We start from the raw sequence: 12,788 nt of genomic DNA, 5'->3' as shown, positions 1-12,788 counted from the left end.
AAAATACTTCTTTATGCGGTGTTTACACGCGCCATTAGTCACCAAATCGTCGGCTCTTCGTCTTCTACGGCCTCTTATTTATTGTGTTTAAGGGCTAAAATTAATTTAATTCTATTACTTACTAGCAAATAGGATTCTACTTACATTTGACAACTGCTTTTTATTCAAAAAAATGCTAATTAATTTTCGAGATGATTTTTTACGGCTAAACGCGAATGCTACAACAATATGGCTATCTCTATGCGGATGTAACAACGAGGTTTTATTTATTTTTTACACTCTGTCAGTTTGCAGTTTACGAGCAGAAAGATCTGCTGGATAAGTTGTTGAGATGTAGTCACAATTTAAACGGTTGTGATTTTTACACTCGATGCTATATACATACATTTACGGGTATTGCAGCTAAAGAGCAATGTCTTATCTAGTGCAGTGTATGCGTTACAAATATCCAAAAGGTGTCATTGAATTACGAACGAAAAAAGGAAGATATGTAGGTGTAAATTTCAAATAGCCACGTTTAAATGTTCGAACAATGCAAATTAATTTAACAACAAGTGCTAACGAATTTCAGGACGTGTCAAGATCTTGCCACCGTTATCGGTGGATTCTTTTTTGTTTGCACAAACGTTTTGTTGACAGCTGTTTTATTTTGTTAATTTTATTTTTGTTGCGTTTCGTTGCATTTATCATACATTAACAATAGCGATGGCGCCTATATAAACGATGAACCACTTGTTCTTTTGTTTGTTGAATAAACGTGTCGAATACTTGTAAATGTATGTCTAATAGTAGAAAATACACGAAAATAGGTAAGTCGACAGTAGTAAATAAATGGTTTTGGAAAAGGATTCAGTTTCAAAATATCTTATTTATTGTGTCATATTCATTTATTATTTTTTAAATGTAATTTATTATACATATATAAAATACGCTATTATGTTTATCTGTGTATCTGCGATAACGCTCGCCATCCTATAATAGTCGTTTCGATTCGTCGAAAAACACAAAATGTACGAATTTAATAATAAAAGAAAAAACTTCTATATATACTGTTTACTACCGATGTTTCCTCTAGAGAAATAAGTCTCTGAGCATTTAGCGCCATCTATTGAAAATTTATTTAATTTTTATTGGTGTTATATGTAGGTAGGTAGGCAGTTTTTACCACTTTTATTTGAATTTGAAAATATCGTATTTGAAAATAAGTCGACCGCGTGCGGGGTCGAACGCAGGACTGAACCATTTTTCTATTTAATAACTCAATATACCAACATCCATGCGATGATATTTCATCGGGTACAACACTAGTTTATACGAAACTGTTATCTAACAAAAAAATTGTTTTCAAACTAAAATCTCTCAAAAATATGTTCATATATGTATAATATATAATCAAAGCAATTTACGATTGGCAAAAGAAATGAAAATATTTATAGTAAAATTTGTTATTCAAATTCTTCACATTCTGTTTTTTCTTTTCTTTTTAGCTCATATTATCCATATATTTATATATATTTATATGAGTCATGAAAGGATCTGTATCTAAACGAATTACATACATACATATAATATTGTATAATATTGTATTTGATCACGTGAAAAAAAAAGCACGTAGTGTTTTTTGAACTCATATCGGGTTCAAATAAAACGGGAGTTTTTCTAATAATAATAGCAAAACAATTTTAAATCGTGAGAACTGATCAATACGCGCACATGCCTTGTGTATTTAATTCGAATACAATTTTCCTAAGTGCATACATACATATTGTACTCTTGAATCTATTTTCCGCACGGCAAATGTCAACGGGTATGATTTTAACACACGTAATTTCAGTTAGAAAGCGTCGGGCTATTATAATCGCGTCTAATGATCCAATTATATCGAGTGTACATAGATACAACTGTGTACATTGTACACTGAAGAAATCGTGTCTGTGATCAGATGAAAACTTGACTCAAGAGCGTGGAGACAGAGAAAATTGTGGGTTACGTTTGTGATGTGAAAGAAATTGTGCGGTTTTCTTTGTCGTTAGTTAATTGGATGGATTTTCATCGTGAAAAATATTTCTCGATACATGTTTGTATAAACAGTGTTTATATATCTCATAAACTCTTTACTGTAAAAACCAATAAAAACCTTGTAAAAAAAGTAAAAATGAACGCCGGCACATTCGATCACATTCGTCTCGGCGAGTTTTCCCGTTCGGCGCGCATCGCAATAACATGAGACGAATTTTCCGCGCGTCGACTTTTCCGTAACGTAAAAATTTTAACCAGAAAATAGATGAGTTCAGGACGGAAACGATCTAGTGGCTCGTATCGGGATTAATTCAAGTTTTCCCTCGTGTTCATACATTTAAATATGTCGTGGCTCTTCTTTGACGTGACTGCTTTGAATCAAACTCGTTGTTCACGTTCCGTTGCGGTTTGGATAAACGCTTGAATAATAATTCTAAAACTTAAATATGAATTCATATTCTCACATCAATTTGTATACATAACAGGCAAAAGATTAGTTTGATTTCAGATATTGTATTGGAATTTTTTGCCACGAAAGTCATTGCAATCACCTACATACATATGTATGCACATGTATAGGCACATGCGAGAATCTACATACATATGTATGTACTTGTATAGGCACATGCGAGAACCTACATACATATGTATGTATGTATGTAGGTCTCGGTCGTTTCTTATCCGAGTTTGCCAATTTTTCTGATTTTCATTGAAACGATTCCTGCAAAATTGATTTTCCCTTCTCATTTCTCTCGCAAAATCTTGAGTTATTGTGTTATATCTCAGGTTTCGCCAGGTTTCTCTCCATAGATGTCTCTGTGGATGTGAAATTAAATTAAAATTATGAAATTAAAGTATAGGGCACCGAAAAGATGTTAAAGCGTTTTATATTTAATAACAGTAATAATTTAGCCTCTAAAGGCGTACTTGTATGAAAAAAGAAGAATAAGTAAATATCATATATGTATTTTACTTGATCCAAATTATTTATATGTAATTAATATATTTTTGAATTAAAAAAATGTAAATATAGTGCATGTGTGTGTACCTTGTTGTATGTATATTGTATTTATATACTTATACAACAAGGTCCATATATGTGTGATATACACAGGGCCGACGAGAGGCAGGGGGGGGGAGACTGGGTAAAGTTTCAGGGCCCGGACTACTCGAGGGGCCCCGTGTCGAGCCGTCCGAATTACCGATATTGATATTTTATGTTATTCTTCATAAAAATATATGTCGGTATTTATTTAATTCTAAATGTTTATTATTTTCGAACCACGCATTCTTTGTGTCCATGTGAAATCGTACCTGTTATATCACACTTTCTTATTCAATTATTTTAAAACAACAACCAACATATGTATAGGTATTTCTAATAGTTCTAATAGATTTTTCGTATATTAAAAATATATTCCAGCCCAGGATTCCTCTCGGTGGCCCTGAATACACATATATACATATTGTACGGTTCCAAAAATGGTTTTTTTACACCATTTTTTTTCTACGATATGTATTTTATAAAAGTAAATAAATAGAAAAGCAGTAATAATTGGTCTTAGGCGTTGGCTGGGTGTGTGTCAAATAACAATATACCGCTACAAAGCAGGAGAGCAAAAAAGCATGTTTGACAATAGTGAACCATTTTTTGTGCCAAAAGTATCGTCACAACGCCAATATTTGGTAAAAACAATGAAATATTCAAGTATCAATATCTAATCAAATTAATCTATTATATATTTAACAACAATGTATGCATATTTATATCTATATACATAATATCTGAATTCGATTTATGAAGAATAAATGTATTACAACAAAAATCGAATCAATAAATGTGCTGGAGAGGTGATATGCATACCATATTTTGATATGCTAAACAGAAGTTGTCGAACTTTTCAAAGGAGCCTCATGGATAGCGCGATAGACATTTAGTATCGTATAGGTGACGGCAGACCAACCTTTTTGTAGTTGCGATCTATCAATATGCAGGGGGGAAATTATGATATTTTATAAAACGTTTTTAAATATTGAACATTTATTTAACATTTCAGTAGACAAAAAATCAATTAAAATATGATCATATTAAAAATATTAAAGAAAAAATGAAGTCGAGATTATATGCAAGGAATTGTAAACATCAATCAAAATGTTCCTCACAAAGAATTTTGAACATCGGATTTTATAATGTCCATATCAGAAAATGAATAATTTGATTGTGTTTCAAATAATTTCTGGTTACATTTGTCAACATTTATACATTTTAAGAATGTATAAGAATGAAATCGACTAGTTGGGTAGCCCTGGTATTGGTGTTAAAGTGTCATAGAAGTTTACGCTTTAAAAATTTAACACTCAAAAATACAAAGTGTTCCTCGAAAATTGTGCCTTGTGGTCATCCCATTATTCGATCCCATTATCCCTACATACCAAGACTGGCCACGATCTGTTCCAATATTGCGTCCCACACGTTGACACCGAAATACGTTAATGTAAAATACTCCCATAATACAGTCTGTACTACTGGCGAAAGCCGTACACATAATTGAAGCAACGGTTATAGTCATTTTACGGTGCGGCTTAGATAGAGGTTTTGCACACAATTTAGATTCGAATCAGTACCAGTACCAGATAGTGCGCACGGTGCGTACCATGACACACAATTATCTACATATATATGTACATACATTTGAATGTAATGAGTAGTATAAAAGTTGGGGTCGAAACGGACCCCGTGTAGTGTCAAAGGGGGTTATGCATTTCTTCTTCCGGATACACGGCCGGTTGATTTGCGATCCTCATTACACAAAACCCCGGTTTCGAATGCCATTAATTAAATTAAACAACAAAGGATTATTTGCGCCATGGGAGCATCGGACCACTGGCGCAATTAGTGCGCTCTAAGCTTATTCAATTGTGTCCCAGTTCAAATTCAAATCACTATAACTGTAAATACGTATTGGATTGTCGCGCGCCCTGACCGTATGGTAGCCCTTTCAATGACGGATCTGAAGTCGGTTTACTTTGTTTCGGATTATGGTCAAGTCCATCTGTAAAAAGAGGATCTTAACCAACACAAAAACCGATGGATAGATAGAAAAAATAATAATTCGATACTCATATGTACCAAGCAACCGAGAGAAATCCCTGGTCCTGAAATATTCATATATTTATAAATATTTTCGGGCCCGAAATAGTTCTGATATATTTTTAATATGTGAAAAATTGATTAAATTATTACCATTACTATTATTGTACATATTTGTATGTACAATATAGTATGTAACAGTGAAATTATAATTTGACTAGTGAAAATTATAATGTCACTGACTCAGTTAGTGAGTACGGATGTAACAATAGAATTATACATTCACTTCTTAATATCAATGAAATATAATAATCACAATTCAATAAATTGAAAAATCTTAACAAAGTAGAGTATTTTAATAACTTACGCTTTATCGATTATTAAAACTAGTTTTTAGAATATTTTGAAATAAGTGAACTCAAAATGTTAAATGAAAAAAGTCTTATATTTTACGATAAGGTGTGTGTTGCATTCAGTTTGGTGTGAATGTAAAAGCGTCATTTGCGTCGTCGTAATCAGAAACTTTATTTTTATAGTACGTAATATCAATTGAATCGGAAAGCATTCTATAAAATAATCATAAGTTGGTATTTTACTATCATTCAACTGTGAAAAATTATGATTTCACTAATAGGTAATTTCCGTAGTGAAAATATAACTATGTATACCCAGTGAATGTGTTATTAGATATGAATTCACTAAAATGTCAGTGTATTTATGACTTCAATGCTGTTATAATTTATATATGTACATCTAAAATTCGTACTAGCAATTTCGTTCTTTATCACTGTTTTTCCAGAAAGGGCATCTCCAATCAAAGTACTTGCTTCAATTGAAAGCAAGTCATACTAATACCTCAATTAGTCACATAGAAGTTTTTTTCTTCTTAAATATTGTAAACCATAGATATATTATACGAGAAGTTTAATTTCAATTGGTTGTATGGAAAATGGCTATTTATCATTGATCACAATCACAAAATAAGCTCATTATAATCTTCTTTACTCATTTCGATTCTCAATAATAGAACATGCTTTTTTATATGTTTGTATATAAAATTACATAATAAAAATCCTTGGTCTTCATAATTACATATACTCTTTTAATATGTACGTATGTACATATATGAAAATATTCCATGGTAAGTCTTTGGTCGGAAAATGTCACATTTCAAAGTGAATATTTAAAAAAATGCTCACGGTAAACACGGCGCTGGTGAATGTTTGATGAAATTGAATTTTGAATTTTAAATGAAAGCTCAGGTGCTCGATACAAGTCGACGATCTTTCCAACCTACTATACTAGTCGTATCACAGAATCTCAAATGCACACTTCGATCCGAAACAAGAAGCCTGAAGATTGTTACCATTTTATCAAGTGACGAGCCACCTGAGTCCACTATCACATTCGCGTCTGTATACTTTCTCGTAAAGATGACACAAATTTACCCAAATGAAAACCGAGTGACGTCATTCGAGTCACCGTCGAAAATAGAGCAGATTGTGAATATTTCACCGTGTGAAAATTGAAATTTAAATTGATTCGACAATTGGCCATTGTGAATCAAATGTCACTTTCGTTGATAGCAAATGCTGTTTTCGCTAGTGCTGTTGCCGATGCGTTCTCGTGTTTATAGCCCAAGTGCAATGAACTGCATTCGAAGCCAGCACTGCATGCATCAAGAAGTATGCAAGACCTAGGCCAAATCACCTGATGTTGACTGAACTGTGGCCTTTGTCGGCCGATTTGGCCTATCGACAGCTTAATTTTTTATTATATTGATGCGTGACGAATATTATAGGTATCATATTATTTTTATATTAAAGACATTTTCATCTTCAATTTTCAAAACCAAATTTTTCGCAGCGAAAAGGTTAATTTAAGGCTTAGGTTAATTTTGGGTTTCTATATGTACGAACACCAAGATGCTACATAAAATCCAATGCACTCAAAGAAGTATGGAGCGCTGTATGCTTGGCATAACGAGGAAAGACAGAAAGCGGAACACGTGGGTGAGAAGTATGACAAGAGTAGTGGACATAGTGGATAGAGTGAAGAGATTGAAATGGCAATGGGCGGGTCACGTAGCTAGGAGGATGGACGAAAGGTGGACAAAAGAAGTGCTTGAATGGTACCCGAGAGAATGCAAAAGGGTAAAAGGAAGACCGCAAGGAAGATGGGTGAACGAAATTAGGAAAATGTGCGGGGTGAGATGGATGAGTGTTGCGCAAAACAGAGACGGGTGGAAGCGTGTTGGAAAGGCCTTCATCCAGCAGTGGATGGCGAGTGGGTGTAAATGATGATGATGATGATGATATGTACATACATACTATGCACTATCTTTCTAATTTAAGATGCCACAGTATATATTAAATATCATTTTAACGTTTTCACTATCTCAATTTCCGCCAAACTCATCTATCTGAGATCCGTATTATAATTTATATTTATTTTAATCTAAGCCACATATATTTATATACTTATACATTTTCAGAATATCTCGATATCTTACCCCCAAGGGAAACATATATGTAAATATATTTCTGCAACTATCTTATAAACCGGTATATATCTTAATTACTTTGTATAAATATTGCTGTTATCTCTGTGAAACTTCATTATATTTGTACTTCGAAAAAGTCTTTATATTATTATAAATATACAATATATGCTAGAATACAGCCATATGTTTTAAGAAAAAGAAGTCTTTAAAAAGTCCCATACTAAGTTAAACCATGTGCCGTGGAGACAAATACCACATGTAACGACCGCAAATGATTCAAAGTCAAATATTAAGTATGCAAAGCGGCACACGTCATCTGGGGCGAGTGTCACACCACACTCCATAGGAAAAACAACGATGAAAGAGAGAAAGATTTTTATTCCACCACTTTATTTTTTCACGTCAGCTTCTTGGTGTGCGGCCAAATATTTCCGACACCTACCCTGATTCATTCGACTTGTTTAAACCCGGAAAATTGGGTAAACCTTTTAAGGCGTCCGCGATCCAACACTTTCTTTTCATCGGGCGAAAGTCAAGCGTTCAATCAACACTCCCCGCAGAGTTTCAGGTGGGTGTATACATATAAGTAGGGCGAGGAAGATCTCTCGAAAACAAACCTCAATTGACTTGCTCTCTGGTTTCTGGCTTTTTTCAACCGGAAAAATGTGAGCGAAAATGTGTGCGCCGACCTACGTGATGTACGAGCTCGTCGTGTAAATAAATTATAGATGCTCGTATATCATCCCCTTGTGCGCGAACCACACCTGAGAAGAGCTATACATACACTACTTATTATATTATGTTGCCATAAATACGTGCTAGTGTATTCTTGAATTAGATATTATCAACATGAATTTGAAATATTCAAAATAGCATTTATTTGTATGCTGCTAAAGTTGCTTAGTTACGCGACGACTACAACTACGTATGTTCTGTATTGTATCGGTCTCTTGTTATTCAAATTAAACAGCCGATATTCGAGTCGTTTTAAAGTGTTTGTGTTTATTTAAATCAAAATCGTTAATGGTGTGCTTTAAATTTCGATAAAAAATGTAGCTTACTTTAAATTCAAGTACAGTGATAAATTGGTGTCTGAATAAAGTAACGAAATTTTCACTAAGAAAAATTGTTGAAATATTTTCATTTGTTTCTTCGTAAATAAAATTATATTCTCGTTTAAAAATCGTGTGTATCAAGTGAATATGTCTATTATAGTATTGTTTGAGTTTTTTTTTAATTTTTAAATGCTTTTTATTATTACTAAATTATGTTTACAATACATCTTATATCTATTTTAATAGCTACTGATCTACCGATCATTTTCTATTTAACAATTTTAAATTAATTTTGTTAGTAATCATAGTATTATATTATTATAATATAATGTTAATATATACAGCGTTATAGGAAAAAGAGCTCAAAAACCTATTTAAAATTCTTATAAATGCTCATAATACATCTCATACATAATATTAATTATTGTTTGAGTTTGTGTTGTGCGAATGTGGAAGTTTTGAGGTGCAGTTTGGTGCTGGTTTGGTAGGATTAGTAGGGGTCGGAAGATGATGAAGACGTAGAAGACAACATTTATGTAAGCAATTTTGAGATATTTTTAACAAATATATGTATATATGTGTATCATTCGTTTTCTCATGTATCATTATTATCATCATTTACAACCATTTACCATCCGCTGCTGGACGAGTTCCTGTTTTATGCAACTCTCATTCATCTCCCCTCACACATTTTTATAATTTCATATACCCAACTTCCATGCAGCATTCTTTTCTCGGGTACCATTCTTCTAGCTAGCAAACTACGTGTATCAACTACCCTTGTATTCCGTTTCCTATCTCTCCTTGTTATGCCTAACATACATACATCGTTTTACATATGTTTCTTTGACTTTTTGAAACATTTTGGTGTTCAATATTCAAGTTTTACATCCGCATGTCATCATTGGCATTGATCGAAGATCTTTTTCTTCGAACAAAGTAAAATTTTTAATTTAAAAACGGTGCTCATTCACCCAAACGCACCCCCATCCAAATGCAGGCATCTTTTTGATGGGTGAAATTACATAAAATATGTGCTTTTTGCGTGTTAAACTGGTAGATGCTAAAAAGTGGAAGTTAGATACCTAAAAAAATTTAATCTCATATACATATATATATTATATGTATTGCCCTTTTGCAATCGAATATCGTATCTATGTATATTACATACCTTGTGGAGCTTAATATGTATGTTGTGTGCTGATTTGCTCGTGCGAATTTTTCGCCGAAGTAAAAATGATTTAAAGTCAAAATATGAATGTTGAATGAAGCGTACAAACATTTGGGAAAATTCTCTTCGAGCATTAGCTAAATGAAAATATGGGAAAAAGTTAGGTTTGTCAGTGTTGAGCGGCGCGCGCGTGGGCTGTAAAAACCGGCCCGGAAAATTTCCGACATTGTGGAAAATTCGTCCGGCCATAGCGAACCTTAGCTCGTGAAATGAAAATGAAAGTGTTTTCCATTCTTCGCAGTGGCGGCGCGTGCAAGTGACAGCCTTCACCGTTCGCAGTTACGCTCGTACAAACACGGATGGGCTCGAAAGTTCTGCCAATTTATTTTATAAACCGACAGTGAAACAATTTTTGAATACAAAAAAACTTGGGAATGGAAAAAAGTAACAAATTATAGCTGTATACATATATCTACATATATATGAAAATACATATGTACATAGATACATTGATTTAATTTATTATCTCTTAAATTGCACATGAAAAATTTTGTCATATTATGGTTACATTTTATGAATATTTTTTTTCTTCAAAAAGCTTATAATAGACTTCAAAGTACTATTTAAAAAAAATAATAATATTACAATTCACATTCAAGTCAGAAATTTATCGGGTAAATTTTCCTCGTTTATGCAGTATTATGCATAAATTTATCGTTTATGCTGGACACCAGCGCCTTGTCCATACAAACGTATTACACTTCTCCCTTCCTCAATTATGGTACTAGAGAAATTAGTTTTTAATATGCTATGGATATCCACAATTGGCATGCATCTGTGCTTTTATTTTTTTGATTAGTTATTTTTTATAGGAGCTAGGAGCCGCCAAACATCTATAAAATGGCCTCTTTTTTACACCCACGAAAAGAGTCCAGCGTGTTTATTTAACGGTCGATTTAAAAAAAAAAATACGCGCCCAGTTGCATAGAAAATATCTTTCTCATACCGATGATGAAGTTTTTTTTTTAAATTAGTCCGGTTTCGGAGGAGAAAATTGGAGAATACGAAACCACGATTTTGTCGATTTAAAATACGTATTATCTGGTCGAAGCGCAACTGTCGCATTCACGAAATATATATATTGTCGCATTTATTCAATATATATGTATATATATCGAAAAAAGGAACGGCAACAAAATTAAGGTTTCGGGTGTACAGCCCTCTATATAAAGTATATAAACTTACTTATAGTACATAGATATTATTTAATTATTTTACGATTTTACTAGGCAAACTTTTTAATGTGCAAATTGATCGAGTAATAACTGTCAATAGAATTATATTTAATTTACATTGCATAAAACATTAAACAATACTTACATAGGTGACCATTTTGAAGAAAATAAAGAAAATATAAAGAATGGTATCATAACTCAAAAAATGCTTTAAAAGTTTATAACATTTACTATAAAATATTAGCATAAAAATTTGAAACATTATTGAAATTTAAATAACATTAATTTTTATATTTGAACTTAATTAAATTCAAAAGATTGTATACGGCTCATTTCGAAGTTGCATTTGGTTGAAATGCGTGCTTCTAATGCATCTATTTTTAATTTGGCTTTTTCCATTGGAGACAGGTTTTTTCATTTTCTATTGGAGACATAAGAAAAATTCAATGATTTTTTAAATGTTTTCGAAAGGAACTTTTCATCTGTGAAATATTCAAACTTTCAATCCCCCAATGTTGGCAGGGCTTGTTATTTTGTTGTCATTCTTCGATCCTTTCATTTGTGACAAAACTTATGTAACTAGAAATAAACAAAGAGTTTTCCTTAATCTTCGTCCAAAGAGGGATCTCTCGTAATAGGACCCATTAAAATATAATACTTCCATTTCCACGAAACATATGTACGTCCTAGCTATTGAAATAATCAATACTGGTTCGATAAAATTCATGAATTGCATCGTTAAATATTTCGGCGTTAGTATTTTCAGCGATATTCAATTTTCCAAAATAAAGGACAAAAGGCCAATTTTAGAAAATACATAATTCTAAAGGACAGAGCATTGAAATGAGGGACTGTCTTTTTAAATAAAAAAACGAATGGTCAGCGTATGTACATATGTATATCATAGGTATAAACTCGTCGACATATATTTATATATGTGTACAAGTGCACGAGTAAATAATTTTAACGATGATGGGTAAGTATGTAAATAAATACGATTTATTTGTACTGCGAGCTCGCAGTAAAGGTTACCAAGGGTTACCTTCACACTCGAGTGAAAAAATCAATAGCATACACTATCAAAAATTATTAATTAATTTATTTAATGTCTTATAGTATGTATTTTACACGTCGCGTCAATAGAAAATAACGCACAGGAGGCATTGTACTCTGCGGATGTGTAGTTTTTGGCACATTTCAGACGTGGGACACACCCGATGGATCTTCGCCAAATGTTTTCCAACTAGTATGTCCAACGAAAGTCGAATTATCTAGAACGGCTTAGATGTCACGTCCCATTCAAACTTGATTTCACACTTGGACGATCGAAAAGAGTACGTTGGCGCACTCGAGAAGTGCATGTATGTACATATGTATATATCTATGTGTGTATGTAGGTGTGGGAAATGTGTTAATTTCCCAGTGTGTCATTCGGGGTTTATATTATACTAGTGTTTTTACCCGGCTTCGCTCGGCATTTGTAATAAAGACCGCTTAAACATGGCAAATCTAATAGTAAACTTTTTATTAAATTTATTTGAATAGTTTTTTTTTATTTAAATTTATTTGCATATTCATTTGTTCGACGACGTCTCGAATTTACGAACCAACAATAGTTACATATACATATAGTTACAAAGTCTCTTTCGAAATTATATGTATATTAAATGACGTGTAAGTACATGACGTCTATAGCAGTCATTCGCGTGGATAG

This window comes from Arctopsyche grandis, chromosome 4 (assembly GCF_051622035.1).
Source record: "Arctopsyche grandis isolate Sample6627 chromosome 4, ASM5162203v2, whole genome shotgun sequence".
Taxonomy (NCBI): Eukaryota; Metazoa; Arthropoda; class Insecta; order Trichoptera; family Hydropsychidae; genus Arctopsyche; species Arctopsyche grandis.
The sequence above is the reverse complement of the archived record's forward strand: the minus strand, read 5'-3'. Positions refer to the sequence as shown.